The sequence below is a fragment of the Haliotis rubra genome, unplaced genomic scaffold (genome assembly GCF_003918875.1).
Source record: "Haliotis rubra isolate DU_JTF1 unplaced genomic scaffold, ASM391887v1 Scf921, whole genome shotgun sequence".
In the NCBI taxonomy this organism is placed as follows: domain Eukaryota; kingdom Metazoa; phylum Mollusca; class Gastropoda; order Lepetellida; family Haliotidae; genus Haliotis; species Haliotis rubra.
Window position 1 is genome coordinate 252998 of NW_025767659.1, and position 14591 is coordinate 267588.

The window sequence follows — 14591 nt, forward strand, 5'->3', positions numbered from 1 at the left end:
CTTCAACGCGTTTGTAAACACTGTTTTTAAGTTGCAAGGCGTACAATTTACCATCTACTCCGGGGTCGTCAAATCCGCGTGTGTCCCCAAGGTCGGATATCCCCGTATTGACACATTTTTTCACCTTCATTCCGGGGCCTTGTGCGCTGGTCATTTTATGTGCAGCATTATGCTGAGGTATCCTATATTCACGGGATTATGATTTATATCTAACACCGATATTATCAGCTCAGGGATGTTGCCCTGGGTTAACCTCTTATACTGCCGCGGTGAAAACGACTCGGTTCTCCCCGTCGTTGTATTTCTCCGTTTTCACCGGTACTGCTCTCAGTATCGTGGAAGGGTGCCCACCTTGAATGTTGTCCGTCGTGCTCACCTGACCGAGATGAATGCACAGCTCTCGGTACGGTACTAGGTCGGGTAACTTCGTGCCTGTGACGATAGTCGTTGGTTTTATCTCGTCCGGCGGCATACCGAGTGTCCTCGCCAATGGTCGGCCGAGCCTCAAGGAGTTTCTTCCTTTGTTGATTAACACAACTGTGCTGTTTGAGTCGTTCATCTTGAGTTCGGCTCCCAGGGGTTTGAAGACCTCGTCGCTTAGAGAGCACACGGTGTAGTAGCCGTCAGTTATCTGTCTGCGATCCTCACTGACGAACAGCTTATTGTTGCTGGCGTTGATGTTAGTCCATCGCGGTAGGTAGGTGATATCGCAGAGTGCGACTTCGAGTTGACCCGACGTGTTATCGATCGCATGCGTCAGCTTAACGGCCTCACCGCTCGTTATTCCAGGAAGTGTTATGTACATGTTAGAGTATATAAACTCATTATATAATAGTCTTAATGTACTCCCAAGGAGTGTCTTACTCCCCTGGAGTGTTTTACCCTAAACTGGATATAGATTTCCCCCACATGAAGATCGTGGTCGCTGATGGGATGTATTTCAACACCCAGTTTATAGATGTGTTCGGCCGGTATAAGTTTTCATTGACTAACGCTAAGGTAGTTCATGCTTGGTTCAACAACCCGATGCAGTTCTGGCAGAATCAACTGAACTTCACCTTCGCCGGGGTGTGGTGTGACATTGGCCGACACTCGGCGTGGACCGCTGAGTCAGTCAGTGTTCACGTTCCACGTGTACTACCAGGTCAGGCGTATCCTTAAAGAGATCAGCGCTCCGGTCCCACAGGACAAAGCATGGAACGCAGTAAACAACCAGTACGATAGACGGGCCTACGAACGTATTTGCAACGAATTCAAACTAAACCCGAAGATGGATTGGCGTTTGCCGGGACCGAACCACGGGTTGGGTATCCCCATCATTCACAACATGCCCCTTGTGGATGCCAGCGAGAAGATGAAAGAATGGGGTTTCAAGTCGTATCATCCCCTCACAACGAACGAGTGGGATGACCGTTACATGGCTTTCAACAACAGCAAGGATTACCGAGTCTGGAGGTTTGAGCAAGGGGCAGCGGATGACTGGAAAAAGTTTATGCTGGACACGTCGAAAGGGTTTACTCGTGGCATCACCCCCGGAGCCTAGGGTTCAACCAACACCCCCTCAGCCTGCACAGCAGCACATCGATCGTAAAACAGCCCTGGTGGTTGGCGGGGTCGCGGTCGGGTTGGGGCTCATTTGGTTAAAAATTCCTTAGCCGCTACGTACACCAGACCCGCAACGGCGACGATGGCTGCCCACAGGTTTTGACTGAGCCATGTGGCAGTTTTAGCTAGAGCGCTCAGCAACCACGAGACGATGCTACCGAGGAAGCCGGGCAGGGCTTCGGTGGCCTTACCAGCCAGTTTAGCCAGGGCCTCCCTGAGTTTTTTTATCCAGGCTTTGACACCCCCACCACTTGTTGGTGTGCCGGTAGGCGTGGGGGTACCCCCACTCAATGCCACCACCAGGGTTGATATGATGAAGCCCAATGCAGTCAGAATGCTGGGGATGGTTATGCCTAGCTCTCGGAAGAGGATTCGGATCCTGTCAGCTAGCGTGGTGTCCTGGTAGAGGACTCGATCAACGGTTTCCCGCACACGGCTGATCTGGGATCGAAGCTGTTCTCGGAAGGAGGATGCCGTTTCGGGCCGGGTATTCCTTTCCTCTTTCAAATTAGGTATTCGTTCCTCGATGGTGGCTTTCAGAGACGCGTCCTCAGCTCACCGAGTTTGACCTTTTCATGGGCGATGTGGTCGTCTATCGCATCCAGTTTGGCCGTGTTGTCAACGAGTGACCCACGAATGGTTTGCATGGCATTGTCCAGCCCCTGCAGTTCCCGAACGGTAAATTCGAACCCGGGTAAGGGTTTGTTATGGTTGGTGGCCAACAGCTTTTCAATGTTATCAGTCATGTCTTGATCCGATGTGGCGCCCCTGACGTCTTGCAGATCTTGAACGGCCTCCGGGGTAAGCTTAGGCCGTGCGCCACCGTAATCTATGAAGCCTAGTTCCTTGCGGATAAAGTCACCCCCATGGCGACTGCCGAGTGTTGATAAGGCAAGCGGTCCTCTCGTGCGCTTATTCATGAGATCGATCTCTGGGCGAGCCTTCAATCGCAGCGTTCCCTTACCATCAACAAAAAACTTGGAATAGTCTCGCCCCCACGGCTCGACGTAATTTTTATCCCCTTTTAAACCATCGTAAAACCCGTTGACGGCCTGCTTCACGAGTTCGTTGCCTTGCGTGAATGTGGTGTCATCCCCCTCGAATGCCTGGGCACTATCATCCCACATATCATCCATAGGGATGTACTCATAACTGCCTTCAGCCATTATTTAGTATTAAAACTTATATATTTCATTTATATAACAATGTATGGTAGAAAACTAGATCCTTTTCGAAGAGCAAGAGAGCCTCTAGGCGTCAAGAGCCGTGCGCCAGTCGGTGACCATCACCAACAATCCCAGCAAGATAGACCAGAACCAAACGCTGCTGGTTAGATTCCCAAACCTTGGCGAGAATGACCTTATCGTACCAGGCACGGTTCAACTGACGTTCAACCTCACGTTGACCTCCGACAACGACAAACGCGAGCTAGTGCGGAATGTAGGTCGGGCCATCATCAAGAAAACCACCATCAAGATCAGCGGTAACGAGGTGCTGAGCATCGACGACAGCGACATATTTTATTGCTACGGGGACGAATGGAAAAGCGAGGGAGAACGCGTCAATGACGTGTACCAAGGTATCAGCAAATCGACCCGGTGCGCGTGGGATACGGCTTCACGCAAGACCAGTTAGACAAGATCACGGACGGTGAAAAGGCCATCGCCCAAGCGTACGGGAACAGGTTCTGCATGCCGCTCGACTTTGAGTTGCTTACGGAACACGAGCCGTTTTACCAGGCCGCGCTGGGTGATAGGCTTGAAAACGAGCTTACTTTTAACGACTACTGCAAAGTCGTTCATACGCCGAACGGCGATGAGGCCAGTTACACCATAGACAACATCTCTCTGGAGTTCGACATGGTCAATAGCCAGGAGCTGGCCAGGCAGGTTCGAAGCCAGTACTCGGGGAAGGTGGCCATCCTGTACGATCGCATACTGAGGCATAGATCTGTCGTGCGGGATAAGAGCGACACTGTGTGGAATATCAACCTGAACATGCCGGCGCGCGATCGATGAAAGGTATCCTGGTCGTCCCCGTGGAGGATTAAGAAGGGACAGCGAGAAGTTTTTCAACCCAGAGATTGAAAAGGTGGAAGTGACCACCGAGGGCGTGCCGAATCAGCTGTTCAGTCATGGTATGAGGGCATACCAGCAGCGGGATGAGATAAATAAGCTACCGGCCATCAAACAACACCCATACCTAACCAAAGACTTGGGGCTATCCTCCGTGAAGATCGGCGAGTACCTGACCACCAAGTACACGCTGTGGTTGGACATGCGATCCACGGATGACGATTAACTGCACGGTAGCGGTCGCCGCATCGACAACGGCAGCGAGGGGATAACAATCCAGATTACCAAGAAGGCTCAATCAGCGGGCAAGTTGAAATTATATCTGTACGTGATTATGGACGCGCAACTTAATATAGACAATGGGAGATTCGTGCAAGCCATTTATTGATTTGCCTGCCGGCATTGATTTGCCCCGCGACCCACACTGCACCATAGTGTGTGGGCAGACTGGCTGTGGGAAGACCGTTTTTGTGTTGGATATGTTGGAAGGGTACTACAGGGATGTGTTCGACAACTCTGAGCATGAATAGAACGTACACGGAAAGTCCTTGGGTGATGGCGGACCCGGACGTACACAGAGTCGACCCGGGAGACACGTCTGCAGGACTGGTTGAACGCTTATCACAACAAATTTAAAGAGGAGTCGACGCTGTTCATACTGGACAACTGCAGCGTTAATCGTGAGATAACAAAAAAGAGAGACATGCTATCGTACCTGGCTTTGTCCGGCCGGCACGCAAAACACAGCATCTGGGTGCTAACGCAGAAGTTCAACTCGGTGTTGAAAGACCTCAGGGAGCAGACGCGATGGGTGGCCTTATTTCACTGCAAGGACAGAGATTCGCTCGAGGAGTGTTTGAGAGAGAACGATGTGATGAGCAAACATGATAGGGAACATGTGAAGAAACAGCTCGTTGAAACTAAACACGCTAAGCTCGTGCTCAAGACCGACCAACCCGTGGCCTATAGGGTGTTTTAGCTTAGCAATGTTTAGCAAATACTTAGCAAAGCTTAGCAATTAATTGTTACAGTTCTATAGGGAAGACTGATGGTTGTGTTTGAAGTGTTCGTCGTGTGCAACTTAACCTTCATTTCTCTGTGTTTCGCCTACACCGTATATTATATAGTTTAAACTAAAACTTGCTTGTTACATTATAAGATGGAGTGTGATGAACTGCTCGAACAACTGCTGGTGCCAGGGGACGATGATAAGCGAGAGAGACTGGTAGCGTTGGCTGTTGGTGGCAAAGCCAAACATTACTTTGGGGAATACACTCCCGATAAAATTCACAAAATGTCAGCCGAAGAAATCAATAAGCTGTACGCTAGATACGAGGTTAGACTCGGGGCAGAAATGACAAAAACTATAGGATCGGTTATGACCCAGATATACACTGGTATAGCGTCGTACTTCCTTCCCATCCCCCCGGAGCGCCGACTTTACCTGTGGGAGGCCCTTGATAAAGACCCTTTTATTGAACATGCCTTGAGCTCTATCAGCTGCGTGTTGTACCACAAATACGGTATGTTTTTAGCACCGGTGATGGCGGCGATTATCACAGCAAAATATTGCCAATTTAAGGAGGGGAAAAATAATAATAATAGTATACAGGATGGACGCTGCACAGGAGGAGACCCCACAACTGGGGGAAACCCCCAGGGGGGAGACCCCACCTCATTCAGAGGAGACCCCACAACTGGGGGAGACCACCACGTTGGGGAAACCCCAACCCCCTACAGTCACCAGGCAGAAGAATCCTAAGAGAGTAGCTGCCGGTAAAAAAAGGTGGTGTCACCAACATAAAAGTATCACGGTGAACCCGACTCGACTCTTGTTGGTTGTAGGCGTAACTGCTGCCGAGGCTATCTCTTGGTTATATACACGACACAGGGATCCCCGGAGAAACCCCCGCAATTAGAGGTCAACCCACATATCATGCTATAAAATATATATTTTTATATCATATACATAATGTCTGAGGGGAAAACTTCGTCAACGACGCATACCACGCCACCGTGGTCGCCAGTCTAGCCGTAGGATACGCTCGGTTGACCAAAATGGTGCTTAAACAACCAACTATCAAGCTAGATTTCAACCTGCAGGATATGGGTATGCTCATAATGAACCTGGGTATGGCGATGGCCACAAAGGACATCCTAGTAAAACAAGGGATACTACCTGAAAATATTATGAAGTAAATATAGGATGGCTACGATCGCCATGATGGTTGGTGGGGCGTTAGTAAATGCCCTGGCATTTTCCGGGAGTAATTTCCACTTCTCGAAACTACGAGAGTCACACGTGGCTGAGATTCAGGCAGAGAGGAAGCGACATGACCTTGCTATTGAGAAATTACAAGCTGCACAATCCGAGTACGCTAAAAAAGTCTCCAGAGGATCGATTACATTAACGAACAACTCAGGCGTGAGAGCCATGCCGTTAAAACATTCCACGATGTCGACAACGCAGCGAGAGAATACTACCTACTAACAGGTAAACAGCTGGAACCACTCAATAAACCCACACTCGCTCAGTACTACACACCATCCAAGGGGCAAATGGACCGTGAACTGGTCTTGATCACGGTGGGTATAGCAGCGACTTTGTTGGTTGCAAAACAATTAGACTAAGTACTCATATAAGTATGCTAAAGATTAGACCTGCTCCATACCGATGCGAATACATACTTATGGGGAAGAAAGATGCCTGTGATAGGAGATGCAGGACCGAGGGGTACTGTTGTTTCCACATGGGAAGCCCTAACTACACGTGTTCTGTGTGTGGTATAGGGGTTAAAGGGCACTACTGCCTATGCAAAGTTCACGGGGCGAACGTAGTCAGACATCATCTCATCTACGAGAATAAAAAGGCCTACATAAAAGAACGTAGGCGCCTCCTCAGGATAGCAGTATAAGGCTGGTCCCTTTGCCAGTGGCCCAATTAGAGACTGTGCACACCTTGGTATAACTATGTTTGTGGAAATTGAGTCCTGGGAAGGTTGCCTGAGAAGCTGGCAGATGGATGTGGGGAAAAGTATAGATATCAGTGTCCTCAAACCCATGATTGTTAGTGAACTATATAAGGGGTGCTCGTTTACAATCATGGTAAAAGAAGGGTTTGATGTACCATGGGCTGGACACACTTTGATAGGGGGCGAGTAGATGTGCATGGGGAGATAGATATACTTGTTGATGACTCATTGCAAGTAATACAAAACACCCTACTATGCTGCGCATGTTCCGGGTGGGCTGAGGGAATAATCGATAAGGTGTATCTAGATATTTACAATTTTTTTACCTTTACGGTGGTCCAATTAGAGATTGATTTTCTTAGGTGTGTACGCAACTATGACTACTGTTAGTGAACTAAAGCAGATCGCGAGCCAGAGGGGGTTGATCAGTTACTCTAGAATGAGGAAGCCAGCCTTGTTGCGGCTACTAGGTTTAGAAGCCCCTCCCACGGTAAAACGGTTAAAAGCCCAAGCAAAACAGCTTGGATTCACGGGTTATTCAAACCTTGGGAGAGCCAGGTTAGTCGCATTGTTATCACATGACCCCACAGCAAAACCTCCTACTGTAAAACAATTAAAAGCTGAAGTACACAATTTGGGTTTAGGTGAATATTCCCATATGAGGAAACCACAGCTTGTAGAACTATTACGGCAGAATAGAGCTATTAACCTACAGTTCATACCCACTGAGCGAGCTGTAGGCAACTATTTGAGAGGCTGGCGCATGCATGTTGATAGGAACATAGATATCACAGATATCAAGCCTCTGATAGCTGATAAAGTAAACCAGGAACTAAACAATCTGGGAAGTATCAAGTTTCAGATCACAGTGAAAATGTCACTCGATAAGCAGGCAGGGAATGGGGTCAATGAGTACGTTCAGCCTTACTTCTGAGGTAAACAAGAAATCGTCCCGCATACAGAGACCATAGACGCATCAATCGATACCAGTTTTCAGCAGATACGAGAATACCTAGAACGCTACACACACTTGGGGTCCGGGTGGGCTGTAGATAAAATCGATAATGTCTATCAAGACATAGCTAACTACGTGCCGTTCAAAGGCAGGTCATACCTAGACTTGCCCCCCTACTATAAGAAAAAACAGGCCATGGTCAACGTCAAGAATAGAGGAGACGATTGCCTGAGGTTAGCTATCAGGTCAGCCTTGTTTCCAGCTGACACTAATTCGAACAGGCCTTCTAGTTATCCTCAAGACGATGGGCTCAACTGGGATGGTATAGATGAACCCACCCCCATATCCCAGATAACTAAAATAGAAAAACAGAATAATATAGCTATAAACGTCTTTGGGCACGAAGGTAACACAACAATAATGCACAGGGTCAGTCCGTTGGGGGGGCCCCAACTGTTGGGTAGCCGCGTTATCAATATATTCATGATCCAGCGAGGTGACAAGTACCACTACGCGTGGATAAAACACTTTAGCAGGCTGTTGTATGACCAATCGGCACACAGAGAAAAGAGCCACTTCTGTGAACGGTGCCTACACGGCTTCACACGAGCTGATTTATTAGAATTCCACCGGGAGGATTGCCAAGGTGTGGGGCAAACGGCCATACGAGTCGACATGCCTAAGGAAGGTGACAATATCCTCAAATTCGGCAACCACAAGAACCAAATGCCTTATGTTATATACGCCGACTTTGAAGCCTTGGTCAAACCTGTTGATATTGGGGGTATCCCCAATGCTCTACCCAAAAAAAATTTATTAGGAATGCACTGTATACAGTCACTCCCATGTGTATGACCCAAGCCGACCGGCTAGCTCACGCCTGTAGCACTAATTGTCACGTGTGCGACTCACCACTTAATGGTGATTCGGTGAGAGATCACTGTCACGTCACCGGTAAGTATAGAAGCGCCGCTCACAGCGTGTGTAACCTCAAGCTTAGAATCACCCCTAAGACAAAAAACATCCCCGTGGTCTTTCACAAGTTGAGAGGGTACGACTCTCACTTGATCATGCAGGCCATCGCGAGGGTTGACGGCAACCTTACCTGCATCCCCAACAACATGGAGAGATACATCTCCTTCAGCTTGAATGGCCTGAGGTTCATCGACTCGGTTCAGTTCCTCCTGTCATCACTCGACAGTCTGGTCAAGGCCAACGATACATTTCCCATCACCGATCGATACACAGACGCCGAGACTAGACCCCTGCTGATGAGGAAGGGTGTGTACCCCTACGAGTACATGGATGGTTGGGCCAAGTTCGCCAAGACCAGACTGCCCCCCCCATCAGAGAATTTTACAGCAACCTGACAGACTCGGCAATATCCCAAGACGATTACTCACACGCTATTAAAGTATGGAATAAACTGGGCTGTAAGAATCTGGGTGACTACCACGACCTGTACTTGAGGACAGATGTACTGCTGTTAGCCGACATGTTTGAGACATTTAGGCGAACATGTTTCAAGCAGTATAAACTCGACTCCACATGGTATTACACCAGCCCAGGTCTGTCGTGGGATGCCTTGCTTAAAAAGACCGGAGTTAAGTTGGAATTGCTTACAGATTATGACATGCACCTATTCATTGAGAAAGGCTTGCGAGGTGGGATTTCCATGGCAACCAAATGATACGCGAAAGCAAATAATCAATACATGAAGGGCTACGACCCGAGCAAGCCAACCAATCACATTCTATACCTCGACGCCAACAACCTATACGGTTGGGCCATGAGCCAGTATCTACCCACAGGGGGATTCGAATGGGTATCGGCCGAGGTCGATGTTATGAGCATCGCACCAGATTCGAACAAAGGTTACATCCTCGAGGTTGACTTGGAATACCCCAAGGCATTACACACATCACACAACAGTTACCCCCCTGGCCCCCGAACGTATGAGGGTTAACCCAGACTGGATGTCTGAGTACCAACATAACTTGTTAGGTGGGCGGGTGGCAGACGTTGAAAAACTCGTGCCCAACTTAATGAATAAGACCAAGTACATCGTTCACTATCGCAACCTACAGCTGTACATGTCGTTGGGTATGAGGCTGACCAAAATACACAGGGTGCTCGTGTTCAACCAGAGCCCCTGGATGGAACCATACATCAGAATGAACACAGACCTCCGAAAGCTGGCCACCAGTGACTTTGAGAAAAACCTCTACAAGCTCATGAACAACTCGGTGTTCGGCAAGACTATGGAGAACCTGAGGAAACGTGTGACCGTGAAGCTGGTTAGGTCGAATGAGGAAGACAAGCTCAGGAGACTGATAGCAAGTCCAGCATTCAACCGTAGCAAGATATTCACCGACGACCTGGTTGCCCTACACATGAAGAAAAGCCACATAAAATTCAACCTGCCTGTTTACGTCGGGATGAGCATCCTCGATTTATCCAAACACCTGATGTACGACTTTTACTACAACGAGCTTAAGAAACAGTACGACGACAGGTGTGAAGTGCTGTACACTGACACAGATTCCCTGCTGATGGAGATTCGAACCGAGGACGTGTACGAGGACATGAAGAAACACCTCGATTTGTACGACACCAGCGACTACCCCAAGGACCATGCCATACACAGCACGGTAAATAAAAAGGTCCTAGGTAAGATGAAGGACGTGTGTGCTGGCACGCCCATAGCCGAGTACATAGGGTTGAGGCCTAAGATGTACTCCATACTGAAAGCCGACAATGGTGAGATCCGGAAGGCGGAAGGCGAAAGGTGAAACAACACATCAAACACGCCAGATTCAAGGAAGCCCTGTTCAAGACCCGTACCTTTAGACATAAAATGAACACACTTAGAAGTGATGGGAATAGGATATAAGGACTGACTATAAACAAGACGTCCCTGTCGCCGATGGACACTAAACGTTGGATAGATATTGATGGGATAAACACGTACGTGTACGGGCATGAGAAAATTGAACCAAGAACATAGGTGTATGTATAAAGAGGATACCCTGTCTAGGTGACATGTCACGGAACCAGAGGAAGTTTGAGGCTATTTACTACAGCCCGCATGGGTACTGGAAAGGAGCTAGCGCTGTAGATAAGCTGGCTAAAATGGCGCGAGTAGCCCCGGAGGAGGCCAAAGCGTGGCTTGAAAAACAAGCCCTGTGGCAGATCTATTTGCCGCCACCACGCTACGTGCCTAGAAGGAAGTTCGGCATTAACATACCCAATAGCGTTCACCAGGCTGACCTCCTATTCCTACGCCATGATAAGAGGTACAAGTATGCCTTAACCGTCGTGGATGTGGCCAGTCGCTACAAGGAAGCCGAACCCTTGACCACGAAAGACTCTACCCAGGTAGCCAGAGGATTCAAACGCATGCACAAACGCAGTCCGCTGACGTGGCCAACAGAGCTGCAAGTTGACCACGGGCAGAAGTTCATGGGTGTCATGTCACAACTGCTAGCCAAACACGATACAAAGGTCAGGCGTGGCACGGCCGGAGCCCATCGCAGCCAAGCCATAGTTGAGAGATTCAATAGGACTTTGGCTGAGCGCTTATTCGGGCATCAGTATGCTAGGGAGATGGCAACCCGGGGAAGCGATCGACTGAATGGGTCGCGAGGTTACCCAAGGTGGTGCTGGCAATCAACCTTGAAGCCACCCGTCTCACCGGCAAGAAACCGGCAGACGCTATCAAACTAAAATCAATAGTGGCAGAGTTGGCTGCTCCATTGCATGGGAAAGAGAAACAGATACCAGATAGGGCCCTAGTGAGGTATCTATACCAGCCGGGGGAACACGAGGGTGATAGCCGTAAGCGAGCCACTAACCCAGTATGGTCAGTCAAAACTTACAACATAGATAAAGTGGACATGAAAGCCAACGAGCCGAACTTGTACTACTTGAGAGATGGGCCAGGGAGAGAGCTCGTTAGAGAGGAATTATTGATGGTACCGTACGGCACAATGTTACCTCCTGTCAACACGACATAGCGGCACGTGGAGCGATGATGCAATCTCAGGATAGATGATGCAATCCCAAGATAGAACCGTTAAACCGACATACTTCAGCTAAGTCCCCGGTAGCTCAGTCGGTTGAGTAGTGCGGCTGTGAGGTATGCATTCGGGGTTCGTATCCCGCTGGCGTCTCAACTTTTTATAAGATCGGGAAAGCAGTAGGGGTAATGGTAGCTGGATCAAGGGTCCGACCAAAGCCTTATTTGTGAAATAAGGCTTTGCAGAGACTTTTGTTGAAAGTGATTTCGTACCCCCATTCCCCTTACTACTAAAATTAAAGGCACAATTCTTGACTATTATCAGGTTCTTTCAAATATACCAAAAAAATGGAAAGAAACTATAAGAAATAATTTATTGATTGTTCATAATCATTATCTTAACACATCACCAATAGATTTACTTTCAGCACCAAAGAGATCCAGATATTTCTATGATAACCTTATAACTACTGAAAACCTACCATCAACATGTGAAAAATGGCAAAATATCTTTGATATTGCAATTCCATGGCAAGATATTTTTAGAAAATATAGAAGATGTACAAAAGATACTAAATTGATTGACTTCCAGTTTAAATTTATCCACAATATTGTCTACACAAAGAAGGAATTATTGAGAATGAAATTAGTAGATGATGAACTTTGCTCATTTTGTAATTAATGTCAGAAAATTTGATACATGTTTATTGGGAATGTGAGTGTGTGAAAACGTTCTGGCTGAAACTGAAAGAATATATTGAAGATAAATCATCAGAAAATTTTACCCTGACAAAATATACAGTCTTAATTGGCGGATATAATATCCATATATCAAGTATTAAAAAAAACAAGTTATCACTGGATACATTTGTAAAAATATTGAGTGATATTTTCAAGACAGAAAAGTTAATTGCCAGTAAGAATCAAAACATATTACAATTTGACAGAAAATGGTCATCTCTACTGCACACATTCCCAGCCTAATGAAGATCCTAATATCTGTAATGTCAACCCATATGAATTTCTGTTCTACGGTGTACAAGTGTTGTTACATCATGTACTTTGTATACATGTATCTACTGATTTTGAATGAATAAAAACTTATAAAAAAAAAGAAAAAAAAGTGTGGATATAATCATCATTGTTTACGCGCTATTAAATTATTATTTCATTCATTACTTTTATTTTTTTAGAATTAAACCTGGATTTTCATTGCACATTAAGTTATCTTCTGGATAATTCCAACTGCAAGATACTTTATTTATTAACACAGTTTTTGGTACACATGCATTAAACCAGATAACTCCCTGCCACTGTAAGATACCAAATGCAATCAAACGATTCACCAATCTGCACACATGTCAACTTGGTAAGAGTTCCTCACGTTCCCACATCCCAAATAATATGTATAAATATTCTAGAATTATAAACGAAACTTAAAGGTCACATGCACCGAAAACACAACTTTGCAGATTCTGAAACCTTTCGGTATGGACTTACCGAAACAAATCGTCAAAAATGCAAATTCAACTTATAAAATTGAAAAATAACACGATGAAAAAAAACGTGCGAAATCGGAGTTCAAACGTTTCACTAAATTTCCCCCAACTTTTCTGGGGAAAACCGGTTTCACCAGCTGGGCTGCGCTCATAGCATGTGCGCAGTGAAATAGGTTCGCGCAGCTTGGAAGCGGGTTCACCGGTGAATACTCGGTGAAGGCTTTGGTGTGAGCTATTTTTCTAATGTTTTGTTGATATCTCACAGGCGCGAGCTTTTTATATGTTATGACAGTAAATTAACTGTTTATATAATTTCATTTGTCTATTTCACCACACGTTCTTCTTACCAAGTCACTTTCTCAGTTCGATACTTAAAAGCAATGTCATTATTTAGCGTTGACAGAATTTCTAACTGTGATATAGATATGTCGTTGTCACAGACAAAACTCAATGTCTTGTTTTATTGACACCTGTGTGTCTGCCTGCCTGTCTGCTAATGACAATATTCAATACACAGCTGCTATCACTGTCCACATGCAATTTGAACTTAACACCAATCAGGCTATACAAACAAAATGCATTGATTTATGGCCCGAGTTCGGTCTCTGTCACATCATGTAATTACACAGACAGGCAGGTGTGATACTTGAACACGACATGTTATGATGTCTGTTGATTGCAAAATGTTTTACACAAAAAAAGAGCATGTATTTACAAACCCAACATCTCTATATATACACACACAATGAGCCGTGGGGGCCGCATCTGCAAATGAACCAGCCGTTACACTTGAGTGCACACCCACCCGCTCTGACTGGGTTCGGTATCCCGGCTGCTTCGTTTCTTGGGAAGTAAACCGAAGTACACAATATTGTACTTTTGATTTGAGATTGTACGCTTATAATTTTGTTTATATGTTTTTTCATAACCAGCAATGTATATTATATGTCATGAATAAGTGATAATTGTGTTTTAATTATGTTTGATTTTTTGGTTGCATGTGACCTTTAATCCCCTTGATGCCATTTGGACATAGATGTCCCTACACAAAACGCAGTTGGTGTGCCAGAGGGACATATATGTCCTTTTGTAACAACATGGTAAAAGAAGTTAAATTATTAGAAATAAAGACAACCCCAAGTCCACAACAATGCAACATTTAAAAGTATAGTAAATTTACAACAAGTGTGCGTTATTTTTATAACTGTACCATAAATACAAATTGTGTATGGAGGTAGTCAAAATCACCTTGTCTCACTAACAATCAAACTTGACGCCATTGGAATATTTTAAGATTTGGAGCACACTGCACTATCTGATTGGAAAAAAAAACATTGTAATTCACAGTTACAGATCTGACAGAAAGTATTGCTTAAAAGTTGGAAAAGGATCAATATAGTTCTATATAAGAATAAGCTTCTGGAACCAACAAATACCTTGTATATCGATGGTGAAATGTGCGTAATG